We start from the raw sequence: 26,301 nt of genomic DNA on the forward strand, positions 1-26,301 counted from the left end.
AAAGGACCTCTGCGAGATCATCACTGCATACTATTAATATCTGTTATTATTACTACTATTAATTATTAATAATTAATTATGGGTCATATGTATTAATTTGAAAAAGAAGAAAATATTACCTTTTGCGACAATATGGATGGACCTAGAAACTATTATGCTAAGTGCAATAAGCCAGGCAGAGAAAGAAAAATATCATATGACCTCACTCATTTGAGGAATCCAAGAAACAGTGTGAACTGAGAAACGGAATTGAGACAGAGGAGGGATCAAAGGGACCAGAGGAAAAGAGGACAGAGGGAAAGCAAATGATAGGATGATTTTAACACCAATACTACTTAATATGTTAACTATGATTCATTATTAATTATAACTAATATTAATAATAGCCAATTGTATTATTTTCACAATAATTAGCTCAAAATCTATCACCTCCTATAGTTACAAGAGAGAAAAAACATGGTTTTTTTTCTTTCCTTGTGATGAGAACTTTCAGGACTAACTCTCCTAGCAACTTTCAAGTACATCATACAGCAATATTAACTATAATCATCAGATTGTATATTATATACATCCTTATTATTTATTTTATCTTAGACCGGAAGTTCTGGTCATCACAAATCTGATCTCTTTTTCTGAGTTTGATTTTTCCTTTTATGTTTTTTAGAACCCACATACAAGTGAAATCATCCAGCGTTTCTTTCTCTGTCTGGCTGTTTTCATTCAGCCACCAAGGTCCATCCATGTTGTTGCAAATGCAAATGGCAGGATTAATAATATTGTGGCTTGCCTTGCACCCGACCATGGACTGCACACTGTGCTTCTATTTTCTCATATAATCTTTGCATGACCCTCTAAGACGGGTACTGTTTTTATGGCTAATTTGTAGATAAAGAAATGAGGGGCTAAAGAACTTGCCTAAGGTCCCACAGCAAGCAGCTAGTTGTTACTTCCTTGGCGAACTGGAATCCAGGCTTCTATAAAAAAAAAACTCCACGTTCTCTCCCTGTATATCAAGGGCTTCTGGTTCTCTATCACTTATGTTAAGGTCCCTTTAACCCTCCATATTCTAGGCTGGTTGGCATCATAGAACTTTCCGAGGGAAAGGAGGGGTGGGTGATTTTAACATCTCAGAAGTACGGAGCCATTGGGACCGTTTCTCCAGCTCTCCTCCCAGGATCCCCCGTGTCTTCTGCAGCTTGAGTCAGCAACTGAGTAAAAGCCACAGAGACAGTCCCAGGAGGTGTGGTGTGACCAGGAATAAACACAGGCAGGGAACATTTGAACCAAAACGCACTGAAACTTGACAACCGGGACACGCCAGGACACGCCAGCTCATGGCTCATAAAGGTTGCAACTTTTATTGTGAACATTCAGTCACTTGGTTAAAATAATAATACTAATAACACCACCTGCTGAGACTATTGGGGTTCTCTGGAACTTGGGGGGTGCAGCACTTTGCAAGCTCTATAGTAGGGCAAGGGCTGTGAAACCACAGGCTATAGAACATTTTCTTGCCTTTGAAGGGAGGAGATGCAGGGTAGGGTTAAGGGATGGAATTTCCCTGGCTCATTCCATGACGCCAAGACCAAGGTTAGAAATGAACTGAACCACCTTGTAAAAAGCATTATATATAAAGTCATCTGTTTACCTCGGCTGCTGCTGTCATAAGCCCCATGTTCCTATCAGGGGTTTAAAGCAAACACTGTAAGCAGCTAAAAGAACAACATCGTTTCTGATTCTCTCCTAAGACCTGATTCACTTACAAAATGGGCTTATGAACTTAAAGTTCTGGGAGGGGTGGTGGGAGGGGAAAGACAAGAACCCTTTTATTTAGCATCTTATTCACAATGAAAATTGGCACAGAAGCCAACCACATACATTAACATAGCTTGGGCAAGTTTAAAGCTTATGAATACATTTCTGTGGAAAAATGTGAATATGGAAAATCCCCTCTCGTGTTTTGCCCTTTCCAAAAAGCAGTGAGTTCTGGGCTCAGTGTGTACCCGTAACCTCACTTAGGAACCGGGAAACGCCAAGAGGGACTCCACGGGGGGAGTCCAGGTCTGAAGAAACCTGAGGGTCTGCTACCTTGGAAACCAGAGGAGAGAAAGGGAGGAGGCTGGGGCACACTCACAAGTTAGATTTCATCATAAGTTGCTGAAGGGAAACTCAGGTAGAATAGCCTGAGGTTCTCAGCGTCTCTCTGGTGGTACAGGTGTCTGTAGGAGAAGATTAAGTGTAATTAGAAGAGAGGGGGAGAGAAATTTCCAATCTTGCTCAAAATACACCAATTAAAAGGGGAGCTTTAGTTAAAGAATTGTACAGAGCAGTAAGCAGGAGTCTGGAGCGGTGACCCTGTCATTGAGTTTTATTCATAGAGTTTTTCCTCGAGGATCTTTTAAGTATGTATTTAGAAACACAAAATAATTCATCCTCCTAGAAACTGCCCTGAAGAGAGAGGCTTCTGCTGATATTTCCTCTTGTTTCAGTTATTTTTCAGGAACTAGGAGACATTGCCTGACAGTTTCTCTGGAAAACTCAGGACTCAACTATTCATTCATAGGCAGGGGAAAATACATGAGAGAAAAACAGGCTAAGAAAATTACCCACAACTATAGCGCACCATCTATCCATATATCTGTGTGCTATCCATCCATCCATCCATCCATCCGTCCGTCCATCCATCCATCCATCCATCCATCCATCCATCCATCCATCTGTCCATCCATCCATCCATCCATCCATCTGTCCATCCATCCATCCATCCATCCATCCATCCATCCATCCATCCATCCATCTGTCCATCCATCCATTCATCCATCCATGCATGCATCCATCCAATACTTACTTATTGAGAGTCCTAAGGGCACTCACCTATGCACATACAAAGTCCTGTAGAAATCCTGGGGAAATACAATTTCTGAAACTCACCTTCACTGCTTAGCCTGCAGAGCTAGAGCTAGTAGGTCCTGGTGGAGGAGACAGAGCATACATGCAAAGGCCATGAAGTGGGAAAGAATTTATAAACCAAATGAAATTTTCAGAAACTATATAAGCAACCATTCTGCTAGGAACCACCATATTAGAGTTCCAATGATCAGAAAATGGACACATTTCTTGCACTCAGCAAGTTATTATTGGGTACCTACCAAGTGTAAACTCTGGACCATGCCTGGGAACACTGATAAGTTCCCTGTTAAGAGGTCCCAGTGCAGCTGTGAAGGCAGAAGTGACACAATGTACCCACCTTGTGGTAAATGCTGCAGATTGTCAGAGCACATGACTGATCTCTAGGCTCAGGGAGGAAGCTGCTTGTACAAAGGCCCTGTGGTGGGAACTGGTTTCTAAGGAAATATCCAAATGTCAGTTTGGCTGGACAGGCTGGTCATCTAAGGCCTTATAGGCTATGCTGAAGGCAATGTAAAGTCCTTACAGTTTAAAACTGGGAAGACTCTATCACAGGGGTCCCCAAACTACAGCCCGTGGGCTGCATGCGGCCCCCTGAGGCCATTTAACCTGCCCCCGCCACACTTCCGAAAGGGGCACCTCTTTCATTGGTGGTCAGTGAGAGGACCTGTGCTCCTGGGGTACTGTATGTGGCAGCGCCACAGTACTACTTCTAGTGACACGGGATGCATGCGGCACGGCTCTGGAAGCATGTCATATCACTAGTTACGGCTAGCAGTGACAAATATGGAACTGGACATTGAACATCTCATTAGCCAAAAGCAGGCCCATAGTTCCCATTGAAATACTGGTCAGTTTGTTGATTTAAATTTACTTGTTCTTTATTTTAAATATTGTATTTGTTCCCATTTTGTTTTTTTACTTTAAAATAAGATATGTGCAGTGTGCATAGGGATTTGTTCATAGTTGTTTTTATAGTCCGGCCCTCCAATGGTCTGAGGGACAGTGAACTGGCCCCCTGTGTAAAACGTTTGGGGACCCCTGCTCTAGAATGTTTGCTTTTTAAACCATGCTTCTGGCTTCTGAGAGCAGAACAGCCTGCGCTGGCCAATGGGGGGAGTATAGAGACCAGGGGGGCAGTCGTCAGGAAAGACAGCAGTGCCTGTGCCTTTGGACCTTTCAGGTGAAGACAGGAAAACTGAGAGGAGGGCTCAAAAGCTCTATCGAGGAAAAAGCACTGCAAGAGGAAAGGAAATCAGAACCTCCTCTTGGGGAGCAAAGGATTGGGAAAGGAAGAAAATTCCCCTTTTGAGTAATTAGTGGAGGCATGTTGGGTGCTGCAGGGGTCAGGGTGGGAACAGGGTCAGGCTTCAAGTTCCGGGAGGCTTGTGCCAGCAGACCAGGTGCTTGTGGGTGGGCTGTTCTGGAGGCCAGTTCTCCACCCAACTCAGCTATGGAGAAAGAAGATTTGATTTGCAATAACTTCTAGAATGTCAGCTATATCTTCACTCATTCTTCACTCATTCTCATCTGCCGATAGACTAGATTTTTCCTTTTTTTTTTTTTTTTTGTTCTGCACTAGGATGTTTCTAGGCCTGAAATTCAGAAATGAAAGAAGAAAATGGCAAGTTTTTGACATTTGCAGTTATAGTTTCCCAGATACATTTAGCAGTCATAGAAATGAGTATTAAAATGTTAACTTTCAAAAATAACATTAAAATTATTTTCAACTTAATTTTTAGGCATCATAAAATAAGAGTTCGGTGGCTTGAAATCATAGTGCTGTTTCCTTTGACCCAAACCACAGATCTGACTTTTTCAGAGACTACAAGCCTTCCTGGCATGCACCTAGGAATGTGATGTGACAGTCACCCTTGCCCACACTTGAGGTGTCATTCTGCCCACAGGTCACCCATTGCTGCATATAGAACAGTAATTCAAGCAATTACCTTGGACTTTTTATTAATGAGCTTCATAATTTACTAACCAGAGTCCTTGAAAAGATGAGTGAGTTGAGCCTGGATATCACGTCATATCTATTTGTCACAACTTTACTCAGTTTAGTGAATATACTTGGCAACAACTTTCAAAAAAAGTAGAACAAGTATCATTTTGTCAATTTCTTATTTCAAGGACAACTCGAACCACCACTTCCAGTAGCAAAATGGACTAAGATAATAATAGATAATAATATTATCTATTAAAATAAGGTAATAATGATAATAATAAGTTTACATATCTCATAAACACTATCAATTACCCTAGGTTGCTTTTGTATGGCGGGCGGGGGGTCAGAAGAAGGGTGTTATGGAAAGAAGATAGGCATGCAGAGAATAGAAGGTGGTTCTTGTTATTTTTCAGAACCAGTTCATCTTTTTTATGAGTCATATCCCTGTGCCTAAGCCAAGTTCTTCCATGTCCCCACTGGCCTCAGCTTTGGGAATCCTTGGTGTGACTCATGGGTCACGATCCTAAAGACAGAGCCCTATATTTCTCCGAAAACAATTTAGCCCCCCCCCCCCCACCTGTGATGCAACGGTATAACCCCATATAAATCAGTGGAGCTTTTATGCATTGACTAACAGGTTAACACCCTGTGACCCAAAAGTTGCCTAAGTTTTTTTTTAGGCTGGGTCATATAAATTGTGTCTCAGGCGGTGTCCTACGGTTCTCAGTGTCTTCCAAGATGATGTGGCAGAATGGGACAAATGAATGATTAATATTCGTGACTGGGCCCTGGTCGGTTGGCTCAGCGGTAGAGCGTCAGCCTGGTGTGTGGGGGACCCGGGTTTGATTCCCGGCCAGGGCACATAGGAGAAGCACCCATTTGCTTCTCCACCTCCCCCTCCTTCCTCTCTGTCTCTCTCTTCCCCTCCCGCAGCCAAGGCTCCATTGGAGCAAAGATGGCCTGGGCGCTGGGGATGGCTCCTTGACCTCTGCCCCAGGCGCTAGAGTGGCTCTGGTCGTGGCAGAGCGACGCCCCGGAGGGGCAGAGCATCGCCCCCTGTTGGGCAGAGCATCACCCCTGGTGGGCGTGCCGGGTGGATCCCGGTCAGGCGCATGCGGGAGTCTGTCTGACTGCCTCCTCGTTTCCAGCTTCAGAAAAAAAAAATACAAAAAAAAATATATTCGTGACTGTGCAACTCAACCATGTTTTGTTGTTGTTGTTGTTGTTGGAAAAACATCAATTTCTGTGCATGTATATTGGCTCTTAACTTTATGCCATTATTCTTAGAACTAAAAGAACTACGCTTCACTCCCAAAATAGGAACTAGAAATTATAGTATTTAAACTTCATAACTTGTAAAGACAATGACATTTAGTCTCATTGAAGGAATGAAAGAAATCTCTATTTATACTTTTTCCCCCTAACACTTAGACTTAGCTTTGCAAAGTTTGTTGCACAGGGATCCTATAGGCTACAAGAACCATGCTTTGTCATCTGAGGAAGTTCTTCCAAGGCCAATGGATACCATTCAGCATTATGAAGACAAACAAAAGGAATATCATTTGTAAGAAAAACAAAAACCTCTTTTTTCAGTTCAATGTAATTATTAATAAATGGGTGTGGTTTTGAAACTAACTCCAGATGGCAAATGTGTGTGTACTTTATCAATTAATTGCTGCTGGAAGCAACAGGTTGAACAAGATACTGGTTCTGAGGTGAAATGATCAGATTGATTAGTAATGTCTGTCATTGGCTCAGAATGCAAAATTAATAGATTTCGTTTCATCTATTTGCCAACCACACCCTACTTCTTAGGCAAAAAATTAAAAATTATTTTGCTAAAAAAAAAAAATGAAACACAATGTTGATAACACATCATCTATCCCCATTGCCATATGTTCTTTGTATCCTTCCTCATTCAAGAAAGCCCTTTTACCAAAAATCTGAAAGGCTGACCAGTGAAGCACATCTTGACACCAGATACTTAAGCTGTCTCACCCTCCCTCATGGCTTTGACATTTAAGTGAGACTTCCAGCCTGACCTATGGTGGCACAGTGGATGGAGCGTTGACCTGGAGCGCTGAGGTTGCCGGTTTGAGGCCCTGGGCTTGCCGAGTCAAGGCACGTGTGGGAGTTGATGCTTCCTGTTCCTCCCCTCTTCTCTCTCTCTCCTCTCTAAGATGAATAAATAAAGTCTTAAAAATAAATAAGTAAATGTTTAAATGTGACTTCCAATGTTTACTCTTCAGACAAAGAATCTTCTCTGAGCTTTGGATTATATTTTTATTTGTTCACTGTGTACTTCATCTCAGACATGGCAAACTCAAGATAAGGAATTCTTACTCAAAAAAGAGTCTTCTTTGCACATTTTTATTCCATTAATGGCATCATTATGAATCCAGACTAGAACCTTAAAATCATTTCTCTTTTTCTTTCAATCAACCACGAAATTCTACTAATTTTGATACAGGACTTGTAAATACATTTTAAGTTGGACATCGTTTCTTTGGATATTATGTTTTTTATAGTAGCATAACAAATTACCAAAAAATTGAACAGTTTAAAATAACACAATTTATTATCTCATGATTTTCTTGGTAAGAAGTCTGGGAATGTGTTAGCTGAGTATTCTGATCATGGCCTCACTGTTTGCATTCTCATCTCAAGGCTGGGGGGAAGGATCTGCTTCCAAGCTCTTTAAGGTTGTTGGCAGAATCCCGTCCCCTGCAGTTGTAGAGCTGAGATCCCGTTTCCACGACACTAGGTAGTCATCTGGTGGCTGCTCTCAGCTTTTAGAGGCCCACATTCCATGTCACATGGCCCCTTCCACCTTCAAAGGTAGCAGTGAAGACTCTCTCTCACGTCAAATTGCTCTTACACTCAGTCTCTCTCTCTCATCAGGAAGATCCAAGTCCACTTTTGGGACTCATCTGATTAGGTCAAGCTCACTCAAGATAATCTTCCTTTCCTAAAGTCAACTAATTTGAGCGTTAATTATTTCTGCAAACTTCAGCACCAAGATAAATGCCTGATTAAATAACTGGGGGAGTGGGGGTGTATATCAGTTCACGTGCTGAAATGATTACAGTGGAATTGCTGCCTATCACTTTTTCCGTGGTCACTGCTTTATTTGAGGTCCTAGCAGTCTCCATATAGACCATTCCAATGGCAGTCTTACTGTCTTAAATTGGATTCTCCCAAAAGCAGAACTTGAAACACTGATGCAAGTATGGGCAGTCTAATTGCAAGGTAAGCCCAGAAAACACTCATGGAGAAGTAAGGGCATGAAACAGGAAAGGAAGGAAACCAATTCAGGGTATTTTAGGGACTATATTGCCACTGTGAACAACTGCAGCTCATTTTTGCTGAGGTAGGTGAGGAAGTTGGGATTTTAGTATTCCAACTCCCACCATCCTTGCTTGAGAGCTGCTCCTATTTGCCACACAAATGCTCACTGAAAATTTCTTTTCTTTTCTAACTAAATAAAACACCGATTTAATTCTACCACTTCTCTTTCTAAAAAACACTTATCTGTTCATACAGTCAGCAAACATTGAGCCCCTATAACACGCCATGCTCATGATAGTCACCGTGGATTCAGCAGTGAAAAGCAGCTGCGTTTGAAGTTTATCATTGGAATGGTCCAAAAATTAAAATCAAATTTACTCAGCACAGAGCAGAGGCCGTTCAAATCTGACATGAACCTATTCTGTCTGGCAGCATCTTCTCTCAGATTCTCCATTGAAATTAGCCTCTATTCTGGTCACCCACAGTACGCAGTGTTCTTTAAAAATGTGCTCTTTTATTAATTTTATTCAACCAAAATGTATTCCCTCCCTTCCTTCCTTCCATGAGGAAACTCCTATCAAATACCTGAATCAAGATCTGCTTCTCCTGCCCTGACCAGATAGCTTAGTTATTTAGAGCGATGTCCCACAGCTCAGAGGTTGCCAGTTCGATCCCCAATCAGGGTACATACAGGAACAGAATGACGTTCTTGTCTCTTTTTCTGTCTCCCTCCCTCTCTCTCTAAAATCAATAAATTTTTAAAAAATTTTATTAAAGATCTGATTCTTCTGTGCACCACCCTGACATCTCTGCCTCAAAAGCATTTAATCTTTTCGTTGCTTGCATCTAGAATAAATTCATTCAAAAACCATGAAAATAACACAGCAATATTAGATTATATTCTTTTTGATCTAAAAAATTATTTTAAGGTTTTATTTTAGATTTCCATATATGGTATTGTTATTTATTAACCTATGTAGATAATAGATAGACTGATATAGAGAGATAAGAGATGGAAATATATCTATAAATAGCAATAGATAGATAAGTAGATAAGACAAAAAGGGTAACTATTATTTTCAGTTTTTTAAATCATTTTTAAATTTTTTAATTACAGTTGACATACAATATTATGTTATATAGTTTCAGGTATATATCCCAGTGATTAGACATAACTAAGTGACCATCCCAATAAACCTCATATCCATCTGATACCATACATACATTTTAAAATTATTATTATTAAGTGAGAGGCAGGGAGGCAGAGAAACAGACTCTTGCATGTACCCTGACTGGGATCCACCTGGCAAGCCCCCTACCAGGTGATCCTCTGCCCATCTGGGGCCACTGCTCCACTGCTTGGCAACTGAGCTACTTTAGCATCTTAAGTGAAGCCAGGGAGCCGACCTCAGTGCCTAGGGCCAACTTGCTCAAACCAATTGAGCTGCATGGCTGCAGAAAGAGAGGAGAGAGCAAGATAGGAGGGGGGAGGGGTGGAGAAGCAGATGGTCGCTTCTCCTGTGTGCCCTGATCAGGAATCAAACCCAGGACTTCCACATGCCAGGCCAACACTCTACCACTGAGCCAACCGGCCAGGGCCACCATACATAGTTATTAGAATATTATTGACTATATTCCCTGTACTGAACATTATATCCCCATGACTATTCTGTAACTATCAATTTGTACTTCTTAACCCCGTCACCTTTTTCACTCATTTCCCCAACCCTCATCCATCTGGCCACCATCAAAATGGTCTCTGTGTCCATGAGCCTGTTTCTGTTCTGCTTGTTCATTTATTTTGTGGGGTTTTTTTTAGATTCAACTGTGGATAGGTAAGTACTTATTGCCATTTTATTGTTCTATATATATATATATATATATATATATATTTACTTCTTCTTCTTAAAAAAGACAATGGAACCCTGGGCTGGGAGGCCTGGTATAGCACTGGGACCCCTCATTTCTCAGGGAAGCTGAGATATCCCTCCCAATTTTTATCCACCACATGTGGGTGTGGGACCAGCCCATATTAGTATTGAATCTCTGCCTCTCCTAACAATCTTGATGTGGCTTCTTCTTGATGCGACTTCCATTCAGCTAGACTTTAGGTGGTTCTGAATGATGGTTGCTCTGTAGTTTAGTTGTAATTTTGATGCGGTTGTGGGCAGATGCAAGTACCACATTTACCAATGCCACCATCTTGACCAGAGCCTCAGTTGGTTTTTGACATTCTATGATTCAACACAAGAGTCACCTAGTGAAGTCAATGAACCCTTAGGGCTATTTCTTGTTTGTTTGTTTTTGTGCTATTGAGGTATAATAGACAAATAAAAATTATATATATTTAAGGTGTACAGCTTGATGTTTTGATATACATACACATTGTTAAGTGATCACTGCAATTGAACTAATTAACACACCCATCATCTCACATAATTACCTTTTGTGTGTGTCTGTTAATAAGGTTTAAGATATCACTTCCTAGCAAGTTTCAAGTATATGATGCAGTATTGTTAGTAAGAGCCACTCGGCTGCACATTCGATCTCCAGAACTTACTCATTTTGTAGAACTGAAACTTTTGTACTGTTTGACTAACATCTCCCCATTTCCCCCACCCCTCAATCCCTGGCAACCAAGAATCTACTCTGTCCTTCTATTATTTCAGCTATTTCAGATTCTACATATAGTTGGAATCATGAAGTAATTTCTGTTAAGTGATATAAATATATTTAAAATCACAAAATCTCCCACACTCACGCTGCCACTAAAAATGAACTCGTGGACTCAGAAATTTGAGGTACATAGTTGGGATTCCTTTTGTTTCCCCTGAGTCCTTCTTGGTTCAAAAAAACTGCCAGTTCTAGAATATATTTCTCTTATTTGAAATGTTCCTTTAAAAATAACTGTTGAGCTCATTATATGTTAAGCATTTTGCTGTGTTGCAGTCTCAAGAATGAGACTGAAAGAAATGCGTCAAGGAAAGTTGTCTTTAATTACTTTGTTTTAATAAATATTAGACCCAGCAGGCCCAGATTTGTCAAAATTCAAATAGGAAAGGACTGACCTATTGAGGTTTTACACTTACCTGCTAGCAGGAACTTTTTTGATTTTAGATAATTAGGAAGCCTATGTTTACAATTCCAGAAGAATACTTTCCTGGGTGGTACAGTCAAGAACAAGGTCTCCCAGAGGTCAAGAAAAAGTTGAGCTAACACACTTTTTTTGAAAGACTCTATAATATTAAAAAATAGAGAATTTTTATTATTTGATTTTTAAAAATTACAAAATATATTATTTACCTCAAACAGGGTAGCCCTTTTAATTTAAAATTGGAATGTTATGTGATTGTGATAGTCATAAAATTAGTATATGTATTTATTATTAGTAGTACTTCATGGTTCACTAAAGACTGTCTGATTCAACGAGAAAGGACACAAGTTTAAAGTTGTACAATAAAGCCTGACCAGGCGGTGGTGCAGTGGATGGAGCATCGGCCTGGGACAGAGAACCCAGGTTGAAACCCCCAGGTCATTGACTTGAGCGTGAGTTCATCCAGCTTGAGTGCAGACTCACCAGCTTGAGTGCGGGGTCGCCAGCTTGAGCGTGGGATCATGGATATGACCCCATGGTTGCTAGGTTGATCAAGGGGTCACTGGCTCAGCTGGACCCCCCCCCCATCAAGGCACATATGACAAAGCAATCAATGAACAACTAAATCGCCACAACTACAAGTTGATGCTTCTCACTTTTCTCCCTTTCTGTCTGTCCTTTTTTCTCGCCAAAAAATTTAAAAAAATAAATTGTAGAATAGATAGCTTCAAATCCATATTTAAACCTTTATAACAGTACATGTGTGTGTAAAATCTCATTTGAAGAAAATGTTAAAATCTTTCTTTATAAACTCATTTGAACACGGAAAGTGTAAATGTGAAGTCACCCCGAAGGACCCAGGGTCAGGCCCTGGTCAAAAGGGGGAAAATTCTGGAGTTGCCATCACCTGGGATCCTGGAGGACACAAGAGGAAGTATTTTCCTTCAGAAATACGCCCTGTCTTTGGAAATTAAGACAAACTTCCCTCTCCGCATTCCCTCTTTTCACCCACACATCAAAATCTTTCCTGTCATTAATTATGACAACCCCTCTTAATGTAAACAGACAAGAGTCTCTTACCAACTCAGTATATATATGCACTTGGGTATTACGCATAAGGGCAATTTCCAGGGAGAAGAGAATAAATACTAAGAATAGTGGAAATTAGATACCTGGAAATGAAATTAGGAAGGAAAAGAGGAAGGGTAGAAAAATAGAGAAAGACAGGAAAGAAGAAAAGAAGGAAGAAAGGAAGGAAGGAAAGGAGGGAGGATAAATGGAGGGAGAAAGAAGAATAAAACAATCATATTTTTCAGGGGAGAAAAAGACAGGAGACCTTGTCTAACAGCGCAGAAGCAGAGAGGTGCGAAGTCTCCAGGGTCTTTCCAACACAGACATTGACTTTCTGGCTCAAGACCTTCCCAACAATAAAACGATAGGAGAATTCAGGGCCTGGGCACTGCTCCGGCATAACTGTGGACAGATTTTCCCCCATATGTTTACAGAATTCCGAAAGTACAGAAATAGCTGTTGAGCTCTAAGCAGTTTTTGTCAAATTACCCTCACTCAGAGATGTTTTCATTCTACCCTGGGGACTCTTTGGTGAAATCTAAATAAGTGGAAAGGTTCAGCTATTTTGGAGTTTTCCTTGAGCTAAATAATATTCTGTAGATTGGATTCAAAGTAGAAAAAAAAATAAGTAGATATTTTCACATTCACATAAATCAAAATGGCTGAATGTTTAAAAACAAACAAAAAAGTGCCCTCAGGCTGAAACCAATTATGGAAATTCTTAGTCGAAAGGGATAATTTATTAGATCATTTATAACCAGCACAACGTGCAAATGCAAACTGGTGTCCCTGACCTCAGCTACCGCAAACACTACGATGTTTTCTATTTATAAAAATGATCACAATACAGTTTGGGAAGGTCCCTGCGGCAGGAGGGCCAGGCTGAGGGTCCACAAGACTCCTGCCGATCAACCCCACGTGGCACCCTGATTTCAGATTCACCCTGATTGCGCAGCATGACAATTGTGCATGACTTTTTTTTCCTTCTGTGACTCTATTCATTGACTTCACTGGCTCCTAGGAGATTATCTTTTAAATTCATTAATTCACAAAAGCACAATGAGAAGAACAATGCTCTCCACCCAGTTGGTTCCCATTTATTTTCAGCAGCTCAAACATCACTTTCTCCAACCATAAACCCCTATATCCCCAAGCTGATTAAGGGCTATAAAACATATGTTATTTGTATATATATATTATAGCCCTAACCAGTTTCTGTCCCTCCTGTAGACTGGAATTCCCAGAAATGCAGAAACCATTTCTACTACGCTCACCCTCATAGGCCGAGTGCCTTTTAGGGGATTCTGAGCAAACATTTGTTGACTGAATAAGTGAAGGAAAGAAAATGATCCCAAATTTTTAGATAACACAATTGTGCTGTTAGAGAGATTGTAACTGTAAGTAACAGGATACCCAGCTGTACTTAATAAGATGTCCAGAGGCAAATATGTGCAGAGTGGATTAACTGAGCTGGTCAAGCGCATCATGGTATTGAGTCTGACGCACTCTCAGTCTCTTGGTTTCCCCCTAATCATCATGAGGTGGCTGCCATAATTATGAGTACACATCTGGGTTTAAAGCCAATAAATATAGAGGACAGAGATCACTTCTCAAACAGTCTCCTATTAAAAAAGAAAATTCTCAGCAATCCTCTGAGCAAAACTCTCCCTCAATTCCCATTGGCCAGGATATGTCACATGCCCTTAACCTACCTGAAGGGAAGTCTGGGGCAACAGAGTGTCTGGCATTTTCCATGTCTATGGGAAGGGGAGGGCTCTGTGAGCAAGAAAAAAGGGTGAGCAAGTGGCTACTGTATAGCAATCAAGGGTCTTCCAGAGGAGCCTATCATTGTATCCTTTACTTACCATTATTCTTTTAAATATGTAATTAAAGTATTAGCCTCATTGTGCCATTAAAACATGGGAGAAAGAGGTGCTTCACTTAGCTTTCCTGGGTCCCGAGAGGCAGATCAACAGGTGAACCCCAAAATGTTTCATGAATAATTACACCCAATGTCTCATAAGAAAAAAAACACTGTCCACATGATACCCTTAAAAATTATTTTGAACTAGGCCCTGGCCGGTTGGCTCAGTGGTAGAGCGTCGGCCTGGCGTGCGGAAGTCCCGGGTTTGATTCCCAGCCAGGGCACACAGGAGAAGCGCCCATTTGCTTCTCCACCCCTCCCACTCTCCTTCCTCTCTGTCTCTCTCTTTCCCTCCTGCAGCCAAGGCTCCATTGGAGCAAAGATGGCCCGGGCACTGGGGATGGCTCCATGGCCTCTGCCTCAGGCGCTAGAGTGGCTCTGGTCGCAACAGAGCGACGCCCCAGATGGGCAGAGCATCGCCCCCTGATGGGCGTGCCAGATGGATCCCGGTCGGGTGCATGCGGGAGTCTGTCTGACTGCCTCCCCGTTTCCAGCTTCAGAAAAATACAAAAAAAATTTATTTTGAACTTCTAGAGAAAAGTACCAGAAATACATCTTGTTTCATCTTGCCATTCATTGGCTGAGGTTAATGGCCTGATGACAGCTATACATTGTTTGCTGCCATTATGGCAAAATAGTTATGCTGGATCTGGAGAAGTAGTGTACCATGCTCCTATTAATTCTTTTATTCCTAGTAAATACAAAAGCTGCTTTCAAGTACCTACCAGATCAACCAAAATACTCAGTGAGCACTGTTACACAGACATTGCTTGGTGAACCAAAGGGATTTTATACTGCTCAATATTAAGTGTCACATTTGATGTGCCTTTGCAAGTGTACTTAGACCCAAGATTATTGAGAAGTCAAGAGATACAGAGACTTGGCCCTGGCCCGGTTGTTCAGTTGGTTAGAGTGTGCTTAGAGTGTCATCCCTATACTCTAAGGTTGCAGGTTGGATTCCTGGTCAGGGCACATACAAGAGTCAATCAATGAATGAATAAATAAGTGGAACAACAAATTGATGTTTTTCTCTTTCTCTCTAAAATAAATAATAAAAGAAAAGATGCAGAGACTCAACTCACTTTATGATTGGAATATGGGCTTTTATATAAGCATAGATACCAGAGACAGACCTTATGCTTTTTACTTTCTTTGTCCTGATTAGCTCTAATTCAAAACCTAGTTTGAAAATTTCTCAGTTAGGCCCTGGTCAGTTAGCTCAGTGGTAGAGCGTTGGCCTGATGATGTATGGAAGTCCTGGGTTCGATTTCTGGTCAGTGTACACAGGAGAAGTGACCGGCAGCTTCTAACCTCTCCCCCTCCTCGCTCTCTCTCTGTCTCTCTCTTCCCCTCCTGCAGCCATGGTTTGAGCAAGTTGGCCCAGGGTGCTAAGAATGACTCTATGTCCTTGCCTCAGGGGCTAAAATGGCTCAGTTGCCGAGCAATGGAGCAGCACCCTCAGATGGGCAGAATATCACTGGTAGGGGGTTTGCTGGGTGGATCCTAGTCAGGTGCATGCGAGAGCCTGTTTGTCTGCCGCTCCACTTCTCACGTAAAAAAAAAGTTCCTCAATTAGATTCAAAGTGTTGAAATACTGTGTCAACTTTGTTGGCAGGAATTTGACATACCTAGGAATAGAAGTCGGACAATACCATTGACTTGGAGACGAAGGATGAGTTTCTTCTTCAACTCTAAACGATAGACACATGGAGGATCCACTCAAGGTTTGCCCAGATCTGGAAGATTAGTGACTCCAATCTTGCTTAGAACCATTAATCAGACCTGGCAAATTCATTCCCTGGTTGAAGCTCAAACTAGTATTGACAGAGAGTTGCAATCATGAGCTCTCTTCAGCATGGGACTGTGTCCCTTGGAACCATTTGAAATTTTGAGCAGGTATGAGGAGCAACTCCCTGGAAAATCAGCCTGACGGTTTGGTATTACAGGAAATTCCTGGTCGCTTTTGTGGCTGTCTTACAGGAAAAAAATTGTCAATTATATTATTCAGGCTTTTTTTCCTGGATGCATCATTACTTGCTATACTTTTATCTTCTCTTAAATTCATTTCAAACCCTGCTGTTTTCAACAGTTTAAAACTGTTCCTCAGGGCCCTGGCTGGTTGGCTCAGCGGTAGAGCATCGGCCTGGCATGAGGAGGCCCCGGGTTCGATTCCCGGCCAGGGCACATAGGAGAAGCGCCCATTTGCTTCTCCACCCCCCCCCCCCTTCCTCTCTGTCTCTCTCTTCCCCTCCCGCAGCCAAGGCTCCATTGGAGCAGAGATGGCCCGGGCGCTGGGGATGGCTCCTTGGCCTCTGCCCCAGGCGCTAGAGTGGCTCTGGTCGTGGGAGAGCGATGCCCCAGAGAGCAAAGCATCGCCCCCTGGTGGGCAGAGCGTCGCCCCTGGTGGGCGTGCCGGGTGGATCCTGGTCAGGCGCATGCGGGAGTCTGTCTGACTGTCTCTCTCCATTTCCAGCTTCAGAAAAATACAAAAACAAAAACAAAAAAAAACTGTACCTCGGACTGTTTCCTTTCCTTCCATCCTGCGAGGCTCCAGACTCACGGTGCTTTCCCCACACACAGTGATTTGCATGCTGTTCTCCGGCTGTGCTGTGATGAGCCTCTCAGAACCCTTCAGTGAATAGCAATGGGGGATGGTTTGTTCACATGGGTAAATATTAGAGATGGCGGGATTCCTTCCGGGAAAGTTTGGAATAGGTTTGATTTTAAAGACTTGACATTTCCTAAAGTCAATAAAAACATCTGATAAAATAGAAGCATACTTAGGATTCATTTTTTTTTTAAATAAAATTAAAAGGCCAGGGAAAGGTATCTCATGTTTCCTTATGTTTGCCAAGGGCTTTTTTTTTTTTTTTTTGTATTTTTCTGAAGCTGGAAACGGGGACATGCGCCCGACCGGGATCCACCCGGCACGCCCACCAGGGGCAACGCTCTGCCCACCAGGGGGCGATGCTCTGCCCCTCCGGGGCGTCGCTCTGCCACAACCAGAGCCACTCTAGCGCCTGGGGCAGAGGCTAAGGAGCCATCCCCAGCACCCGGGCTATCTTTGCTCCAATGGAGCCTTGGCTGCGGGAGGGGAAGAAAGAGACAGAGGAAGGAGGGGTGGTGGTGGAGAAGCAAATGGGCACCTCTCCTATGTGCCCTGGCCGGGAATTGAACCCGGGTCCCCCGCACGCCAGGCCGACGCTCTACTGCTGAGCCAACCGGCCAGGGCCAAAATACGGGCTTTTAAAATCTTTTTGTCCCCTTTCTCAAGGTGATTCTTACACATCATTGAAGAATGGCTGGCATAAGGCATTTCAGGTTCATCCATTTCCTCGATCCATCAGTGAATCTGAAGCAAAGGCATTAGTTTCTAGACACCACGGTGGCCGCGGCCATCACTTTACAGCATCTCTGTGCCCCGGGCCTCTCTGGCAGACTGGGAAAGCCAATAACACACCTTTGCCCAGAGTAATGTTTTCAAAAGTGTAACACAAAATACACATGATGATAAAAAAAAAATGAATTATATTAAAGTCTATTTCCATCTGTGAATGCTTTTGAACTCTGTAAACACCAAGAATCATTGAACCAAGGGACAAAAATAACTGGATGATCAGAACCTGCTAAGTGGGCATGACAGATCGGATCTGATTACACGCTATCTGATGCTGGCCGTCCAATTTGGGATTAGTTTCAGCAGGCGATGCTTCAGAGAGAGGAGTCACTGAAGATGAAAACGAACGTGTTTAAAGAGGGAACCCACAGCAAAAGGGCAAACCCACCCTGCATGTCCTCCGTTGCCACCTCCCCCTTCCCGCCAGTCCCTTCCCCTCAGCCTACAGAGATGAGAAATTCTCTCCCGTTGGCTTCACATTTTTCTCTAGAGGCCACAGTTCCTGTGTCCCTTTTGTCTCCCTGAGGAGCTAGAATAACCCGTCTGCGCTTCGCTCTTCTCGCCCCACCGTCTGCCTGCTGCCCCCGCTTCCCCGTGGCGGCCGTTTCTGCCCAAGTCACTGACGTCAGACACTACTGACCACTCCCTCTGTTTATGGTCTCCTGATGGAACTCCCTAGCCCTGCTTTTCCTGGGCTTCTCGCTATACAGATGCCCCTTCTCCATCTCACCTCCACGGGCTCCTCGTTCTCCATCATCCCTAAAATGCATCTCACTTCCAGTCTCTGTCCTCGGTCCTTTTCTTCCCTTCTAACTGTGCCTGTCCCCCACCACTGCCACCCGCTGCCTTCCCTCAGGCCCCAGGCCCAGCGCCTGCTTGTTGCAGAGGCGGCCAGACCCACATCCCTGTCTCTAGTCTCCCATCCTTCCCGACCCACTCTCAGGTGGAGGGGCTTCTCTTCCTTGGAGTTGACCTGTCCCTTGGTTTTTATACCATCGTTGCCCTCGTTTTTCTCACAAATATCCTCTTGGAGGCTGTTGCTATCTCAGTATCAGAGATATCTTTCTGTCTGTCCCCAGAGAACCTTGAAACCTGAGCTAAGCTCTCAGAATGGCCCCACCAGTGACTTCTCCTCCAGGGGTCCCCAATTTTTACACAGGGGGCCAGTTCACTGTCCCTCAGACCATTGGAGGGCTGCCACATACAGTGCTCCTCTCACTGACCACCAATGAAAGAGGTGCCCCTTCCAGAAGTGCGGCAAGGGGGCCGGATAAATGGCCTCAGGGGGCCGCATGCAGCCCGCGGGCAATAGTTTGGGGACGCTTGTGACTGTGAGCTCTGGGAGGGTCCCTAGGACTTCACCTGGGCCTTTGGTTTTGTGTCTCTCCTCCCATCACACATATAGAGGGCTTGCAAACCCCTCATGAAATTAGGAAAATTGCTTTAAGGAAGAAAAGCCAAATAACTGATTTAAAAACTGAAAAGCAAAACCCACTAGGATAACATAGACGATTACCACCCATTCTCTTCCTCTTTGGATATGAAATGCTGTGAGAATATGTCTGCAATGATGTAGGACGGTAGAGGAAATGGTAGAGAGAAGGGGATGGTTAGTTAACCCTGCCTCCCATTTAGACATGGCCACGCAAAAACCCCCAGAATCCCCTACCAGCTGCCAACTCTGCCACATTAGATTCATCACATTCGTTCACCTCCTCGTTTATTCCACACAGAATGTTGAGCGCCTATGACATGTCAGCATGCAAGGCATTGGGGATTCAGTGCGAACAAATACTCATAGCTCGTCTTCGTGGAACCAAGAGTTTAAAGGGGGTGGTGGACAAGAGATTAAAGGCACGCTCATGAGAAGCGCGGGATGGAAAAAGTTTTTGAAAGATCTGTCAAACAGAGGACATATGCCCCTTCTATTTCTAGGATGTCTCTGAGTCCCTGGAGAATTGGACTGGCTCTTGTGCCAGCCTTCAAGATCTCTTTTATTCTCTTAACTGAAGGCTTAAACTAAAAGTGACCTAAGCAGTTTATTCTTTCTCTGTCCTCCAAACACACCTCAGATAGAACGCTCTCATGGCATTAGAAATGCCCCTCTCCCCTGGTCTGGAGTGAGCCTGCCTTTCTCCGCAGGCTGGACTCCCTTCACGGGAATCCAGCGTGACCTTCCACGATCAAGACCACTGACTGACAAGATGGCGGGGAACAAAAGCGGGCTCCTTTTAGGAAAAGTCTTTTTCGTGGTCCAATTTTACTTCCGTTCCCTTAACTCATTACCCTGAAAATGTTACCACTTCCTCAGGTTGGGTTGCTTTGGGGTCAATTTGGTTGTTTTGAGATGGAGAGCAGAGCTCCTTCTCTGTGAGCTCAGCCAGCTGCAGAGGAGAAACGTTTGTGGCCCCCACCCCAGATATCCCCTGGGGCAAACGGTCAAGGAAACCAGGACAGTAATCTCGTTCTCCTGGGTCTATCTCCCTGACCTTCCGGAGTTAGCATATACATCATACCAAGGAAAGGAGAGAAAGGAGAAGAAAGAATAAGAAAGGAGGAAGGAAATCAAATAGTAGAAAGGATGATTTTTCCATTGGCTTTCTCATGGGAAAGAATAAATTAAAACTTTGAATCTGAGCTGGAAGGTATTCCCAGCCCCCCTTACCCCCAAACCATCACCTGACCGAGTAAATGTTTATTGAGCGTCTGCCCTATACCAGACATTGTGCGCAAGTCCTGATGTTGTACAGAGAACTCGGCAGCGGTTAAACACACTCTGTGAGAAGGGGTTCTTGGGACATATGCCCTGTATTTGCCATCATTCATAGGCCAGTGGTCCTCAATCACGGCAGCATATTAAAGTCACCAGAAGAGAGGTGTTAAAGATAAAAGTGCCCAGGAGTCTTCCTGAGATCTATGATCTTGGATGGGCTCAAGACATCAGTAATTTTTTTTTTTTAAAGGTGACCGTAATGCGCAGCCAGGATCAGTCAGAGCCACCAGCCTGGGCAATGGGTTGAACCATTCATTAAGGCAGGGGTCTCAAACTCAACTCAGCATGTGGGCCGTAGAGCAAGATCACAGCCGTTCAGCGGGCCGCACTAGGTCTACAAAAGGCAACTGTTATGCAACACTTTCCTCACTGCAGTTGAAAACAAAAAAAAATCAGTACAACAAGCACAATCGTACATGCAGTTTACTCAGTGTCACAAAACGACCAGAAACTGTAGTTCGCATCACAACTGCTGTTAACTAAGCTAATATCTAGCTAGGATGCTAGAGAAATGAAAAATACAAGTAGGCCCCTAGGCTTACTTAATTTTATCCAAAATATTTTGAACTTTGTGGATTAGTCTGCGGGCTGCACAAAATTGTTCGGCGGGCCGCGAGTTTGAGACCCCTGCATTAAGGCAACCAGTGTCGCTCATGCAAAGTCCAGGCTTTCCTCTATTCATCCCATATTCTGGACAGAAACACTCTGATTGTGATACTTTTGAGAAACTGCTCTCTCCCAGCCTCACTTCTCAAGAACTGCTATTGGCTGCCAGCATCTCCATCCACCAAGTCTAAGCTCTCCCGCGAACGCACGAATGGTGTCCTCTGTTTAATAGCGGGCTCTCCATCGGCTGCCCTTCTTTTCCCAGTCGCTTCCTTCAGAAATAATGTATATCTAGGACAGGTGCAAGTCTCAGTTTCTGTTGGTAATCTACATAATTACATTACTCAGCTACCAAACCTACTCCTGTAAAAAAAGACTTAAGAGATCTTTTTTTTCCTGAGCCAGAAAGGTGGGACCATGACACTCCCTGGCAGTCACAGCCTGGCTGTGGAAGGAAGGAGCCTTGATTTGCATGACAATGCCTGTGTAAAGAATAGTCCCACCTCCTGGCTGGGCCTTCCTTTTTAGCTGAACAGGTGCTCAGTCCAGGAAACAAAATCTCATCCTTGCTGATGGAACTGACAGTGCCTTCTAAGTAGGCCAAAGAATTTGGAGCTTGTCTAACCAGAAATTCTTACCCACTCCCAAAAAATGCACACCCTGTTCATCCGAAGGAGGATAATTATCACCTGCTTCCACCACCAGACTCCTGTGGGATCTGGCATGTTGCTCTCATGGTTCCTCTTGTCCGTCTTGGTCACTGGTTCCTAATGAACCACTTCAGGCACATGATGTGCCACCTAAACTACCAGAGAGGGTGTTTGTCGCGGGACTCCTAGGACTTAGGTGTGGCTGCCCCAGCTAAACCATTAGGGAGTGCGTAAGGAGAGCTGTCGGTGGAACTTGGCCAGGGAATTAATCCTATTAACTTGTCATCCATAAATCCTTCCTAGAAAAAGTGGAGTAGAATATTGAAGCTAGAGAAGACCTTAGAAATTATATCATCCAGATGTTGTTTACATTTTGGGACTTACTGACTCTGATTAGAATCTGTTGAAAGGAATGGACCTTCTTCCCAGAAAAACATGTATAAACAGTTTTTCATACAACTTCAAGAGATTGGATTACAACTCTATTAATGGGCCCATGACCCCCGAACTGAAGAACCCTAATATAGTCTAAATCCTCCCCATGCCCTACCCCCAACACACACACACACACACACACACCATTTTAGAGATGAAAACACTGATACTGAGAAGCATGGAACTCCCCAAAAGAGTCACAATTAGTGGCAGAGACACAAGCTCCAACACCTGATTCTAGTCCCACAGGACTTACCCAAGACCACTGTTGTAACACACCCTTAGAATAGATGTTTTGGCACTGGCTTTTTCTGAGACAGTGGTCCTTCGTCTGAGGATTCCTATTTGTGAACTTTCCTCTGTCTGCAGGCTATGTCCTCTTGGCAGGATGGGAAACCGTACCCCCTGACTGGGCACCTTTTTTTCATAAGTAACCACCTAACCCAGTGGTCCCCAACCCCCAGGCCGCGGACCGGTACTGGTCTGTGGGCTATTTGGTACCGGTCCTCAGAGAAAGAATAAATAACTTACATTATTTCCGTTTTATTTATATTTAAATCTGAACAATGTTTTATTTTTTTTTAAATGACCAGATTCCCTCTGTTATATCCGTCTAAGACTCACTCTTGATGCTTGCCTCGGTTATGTGATACATTTATCTGTCCCACCCTAAAGGCCGGTCCGTGAAAATATTTTCTGACATTAAACCGGTCCATGACCCAAAAAAGTTTGGGGACCACTGACCTAACCTGTTCACAATACTTCCAAGCATCTAGCCTTAGGGGTGGAGAGCTTTCGAGCCATGTCTTCACTACAGCGCCACCTGGTGGAACATTGCAATAAATCCTAACTAGCTAGGCAAGGGACGCCTAGGAAACAGGCAGTAACATTTACTGTACCCGTTCTTCCATCTTGGATGCTACAAGAGCAGTTTCACCCACATTATTTTTTTTTTTTTGGCATAAGACTTCTTTTAAATAGCACCAAATGAAACCAGATTCAAAGATGAAGTGATTAGTAAAAAAAAAAAAATCAGGTTTTTATTTCCTAGGTCTTTATATAAAGCTGATCAACTTTAACAACAAATAAATTCAAAAGCAAGGGTAACAGGCTTTTCTCTGTGAATAATAATTGTGAACCCCAGCTAGCAAATAGAAATGACCTCACGTTAGTGGATTTTTCTTACATTGTTCCATTATCTAGAGGCAATAAGGATTCTGTTTCTATCTCTGTCATCTAGAGACAGCATAATCTAGGGTAAATCACTTAATTACTGTCATTTGTGACACAGAGACAATGAGGCAACAACAATGCACGTACTAGCTGTATGACTTTGACACACCTCCACTGAAATTTCCTGTGCCTCTGTTTCCTTTTCTCTAAAATAAGAAAATCAACCCTCTCTTAAGGTTGTTGTGAGGATTTATATACTTTGTCCAGTTTTATGACACTCTGTGCCCAATGGCATGATATGAGCTTTGTAGGAAGAGCTTATCCCAGTAACTGACACAACGGAAGTCATCAGTACATTTTCCCAAAGACATTGGCTGTTGGGGAATGTAGATCATACATGTCAAGCCATGTAATATCGGGTTCATAGTCCATGCTTAATAACCTTTGTTTATTAAGATTTAGTAGTTGTGACTTAGTGGTTAGAGCATAACCTCCCAGACTGCAATGTCACTATGAAATTGGCATAATATTAAGAACAAGAAAAATCAGATGTAAAGGAAGAGAACAAGAGAATATCAAGTTCACTCACTTTCTTTAAAGATAGTGAAACTGAGGCTCAGAAATGTGAAGTGATCATCACTCAAGGACACAGGCAGCTCAGAACAAAAGTCCAGGATCCAAGCTTTTATTTCTTCTGCTAGCAGGACAATCAAATGAGAAGAAGAAAAAAACAAGAAAGAAAGAGCCACAAAAAAACAAATGTTGGTGAAGATGTGGAGAAAAGGTAAACCTCATGCACTGTTGGTGGGAATGCAGATTAGTGCAGTCATTGTGAAAAGCAGTATGGTTACCTCAAACAATTAAAAATGGATCTGCCTTATGATCCAGCAATTCCATTTCTGAATATATATTTGAAGAAACCCAAAACACTAATTCAGAAAAATAACATATATGCATACTCCTTTGTTCATTGTAGTGCTATTTACAATAGCCAAGATATGAAAGCAACCCAAATATTCATCAATACAAGTGGATAAAAAAATGATAGTACATATATACAATGGAATATTACTCAGCCACAATAAAGAATGAAGTTTTTCCATTTATTTTTTTTATTTTTTTTTTTGTATTTTTCCGAAGCTAGAAACGGGGAGAGACAGACAGACTCCCGCATGCGCCCGACTGGGATCCACCTGGCACGCCCACCAGGGGGCGACGCTCTGCCCCTCTGGGGTGTCGCTCTGTCGAGACCAGAGCCACTCTAGCACCTGGGGCAGAGGCCAAGGAGCCATCCCCAGTGCCCGGGCTATCTTTGCTCCAATGGAGCCTTGGCTGCGGGAGGGGAAGAGAGAGACAGAGAAGAAGGAGAGGGGGAGGGGTGGAGAAGCAGATGGGCGCTTCTCCTGTGTGCTCTGGCCGGGAATCGAACCCAGGACTTCTACACGCCAGGCCAACGCTCTACCACTGAGCCAACCGGCCAGGGCCAAGTTTTTCCATTTGTGACAGCATGCATGGGCCTAGAGGTTACTATGCTAAGTGAAATAAGTCAGTCAGAGAAAGACAAATGCCATATGATTGCATTTATATGTAGACTCAAAGGAATAAAATTGAAATAGACTCAGACACAGATACTAGACTGGTGGTTACCAGAGGAGAGAGGGCCTGGGGACTGGCTGAGAGAGCTGAAGGGATTGAGAAGTTCAGATTGGAAATTACAGAATAGTCACAGGGGTGTAAAGTACAGCCTGGGGAATAGAGTCAATAATATTGTAATAAGTATGTGTGCTGTCAGATGGGTACCGGAAATATCAGGGGGAGCACTGGGAAGTATATGATGGTCTAACCGCTGTGCTGAATACCTGAAACCAGTACAAATTACTAATGAAAGGAAACTGGAATTGAAAAAGAGAAGTATATTCAGAATGTGGATTTAATAAAAAGAAAGAAAAGAAAGAGACAGAGAGAAAGAAAGAAAGAAAGAAAGAAAGAAGAAAGAAAGAAGAAAGAAAGAAAGAAAGAAAGAAAGAAAGAAAGAAAGAAAGAAAGAAAGAAAGAAAGAAAGAAAGAAAGAAAACACTTTGAGGAGTTAAATGCACAGCATCAAGCTTCTTATTAGTCCATTTATTGATAAATGGGCCTCTCCATTGTGAACCCTGGGCATGAAGTCTCAGGCTCCATGCAGGGCTAAAAGGAATCCATTCCAAAGCCCCAACCTCAGTGGCCATCAGTCACATCTCTCCTATCTGAAAAGCTGAGGACCATTACCCATCTCTGTGTGTGGTCAGACCTATGTGCCCTGGCAGCATCGGGCTCCAGAGCATACGGTGCTATCCCCCTGGGGGCTGGGACCTGCTCAGGACTGAGTATCACACTCTGGGGACTAGAAGAGCAGCAAGCAGGGCAGCAAGACTGGCCGTGACAGAATGAAGAGAGGAAGGTTTGCCAGGATGTTTAAGCATTGGGCTCTTTGTTCCTACAGGCCCCTCAAAACCCTGAGACAGATCACAGAAATGGTTCATCTCGTCTTTTGATTTTGAAAAATTTTCTAAAGAAAATTTATAGTAATCCTGATCAGTTATGTCTGCTGTCTCTTTCCACTCTGACTTCGGCTCCATCACTTCCCTTTGTGAGGTGATGCTGAGTGGGTGTGAGGGCTTTGGGGATCTGCTGAGGGAGAGTTGAACCGGGATATATTTAGCTTTCATTTAGTGGGAAATAGTTAAGCAGTTTACCGTCACTTGTATAATATATAGCATGCTATTGTTTTCTATCCCAGCATAGGAAGGGCCCCCTGCAATACTCTCAACTGCCCACTGTTTGAACTCATCCAAGGTCCTTCCAAGTAGGTGCAGGATCTAAGTCATGTCAGGGCATCCTATGGTCCGATGCAAAGGTGCCTGACCCAGGAGCCACATGGGCAGTGGAGGAGAAACAAGGCTCGAATGTAAGGAGCCAGAAGCTAGTCTGTGAACCTGTAAAGTTGTAAGTGGAAGATTCCATTCTCATTGAGAAGCTGTCAGAAACTCAGGAACACA

This window comes from Saccopteryx leptura, chromosome 5 (assembly GCF_036850995.1).
Source record: "Saccopteryx leptura isolate mSacLep1 chromosome 5, mSacLep1_pri_phased_curated, whole genome shotgun sequence".
In the NCBI taxonomy this organism is placed as follows: Eukaryota; Metazoa; Chordata; class Mammalia; order Chiroptera; family Emballonuridae; genus Saccopteryx; species Saccopteryx leptura.